Consider the following 1,665-nt stretch of genomic DNA (forward strand, 5'->3'; position numbering starts at 1 on the left):
ACCTGATGTACTCACTGTGAGTCCTCTGTTATGCCAATTGCCCTGGGTGTCCTTGAGACTGTGGTCATGAGTCCCTAAGCACAGTGACCAAATTCCCTGGGGTTTTGGTGAGCTCTACGAAGTTTTCAGAACTTTGTTCCCTGTATGCTCCTCCACATTCCTGGATAGATTTTCAACCAAGGTAAATACTCATGTATAATATCCTCCGATGAATCTCTATCTATTTTGTGAGGATCCTCCCACTCTTGTTCCCACACCCATTTGGCTTTTTCGTCTCTCCATGCATCCTACAGTGACTGTGGAATTGGGCACATAACAGGGTCACCTCTGTTACCTTTAACTCTTGCAAACCTCCCAGTATCTTCCCCTGCTTCTATATATTTTTTGGGTGCCAACTTCCCTCTTGGATATTGTCTTCCACTTCATCCAAGTTAAGAGAGATCTGCCCTCTAGCCAATGACTTCCCCTCTCTAGCTTTCCCTCTCACCCCTATAACCATCAAAGGATGTGTCTTTCAGTGTGAAACCTCTACTTGACTATTTACAGTAGTGGTCTCATACAATATTTGTTCTTTGGTCGCGTCGCACTCCATTGTGCTTATGTAGCAAAGCTTGTCGACCCATTCTTCCACTGACGGCATCTTGGTTGTTTCCATCTTTTTACTATTGTGAATAATGCTGTCTTATTTCTCTAGGGTATGTATTCCACACAGAGGGGTTGCTGGGTCAAAGAGAATTTATATTTTCGTTTAAAATAAAATACGGCATTCTTTATTTGTTCAGAATAATTATAACACTAAATGAAGTTTAAAAATGATATGTTTTCCACGAAGTTGTCAATATCCAAAATTGCTATTTTATAACAAAAATGGACCCAGGGTTGTGATCCGATCTTTGTATCAGAACATCTTCTGGCCAGACACAGAAATGCAGAAGCAACTGTTACTTTCATTTTCTACTGGTGTTCTAGTCAAAGATTTTGGTTTCTAGAATTTACAGATAGAATTGTTACACAAATTTAGACTATTTTTCCTTGCACACATCTGTAGGGCTTCTTTCTTAAATTTTATGTTTTATAATCTTTCCTTTGTCATATGAGAAAAATATGGCATCTCCTGAGTCAAGTGCATACACTTTAGACATTCTTTTAAAAAGTTATTTAAAACAAAAGCCACAAATAATTATATAATTAATGCCCTTGCTATTTACAGACTTCTTTCTTTTAAGAGAATAAAATATATGTTTTATTGATGTGGACCAATTCTATGATTCTCAGTTTCACTAACCTTTTTTTCCTAAATCATTTTATTGGGTACAGACTTCTTTTAAGCATTATTCAAGTATATTTGTGATTTGTATGTTGACACTACACTCAAACTTCCTTTTAGCTTTTTATACTAAACTGTACATCTATAACGATTTCTCACATATTAAATAAATGAAGCCAAAAAGTCCTTATGAAACTATAAACAGCACCAGCCTATGTGATCATGAGGTGTCGATAGGATCAGGTATCAGGCATCAAAGACCCAGAACAAAAAATCATATCAATGTGAATGAGGGGGAGTGTGGAGTGGAGACCCAAAGCCCATCTGTAGACAATTGGACATCTCCTTACAGAAGGGTCACAAGGAAGAGACAAGCCAGTCAGAGTGCAGTATAGCAC

The sequence above is a fragment of the Echinops telfairi genome, unplaced genomic scaffold (genome assembly GCF_000313985.2).
Source record: "Echinops telfairi isolate 266 unplaced genomic scaffold, ASM31398v2 ScPeMD7_2010;HRSCAF=2546, whole genome shotgun sequence".
Taxonomy (NCBI): Eukaryota; Metazoa; Chordata; class Mammalia; order Afrosoricida; family Tenrecidae; genus Echinops; species Echinops telfairi.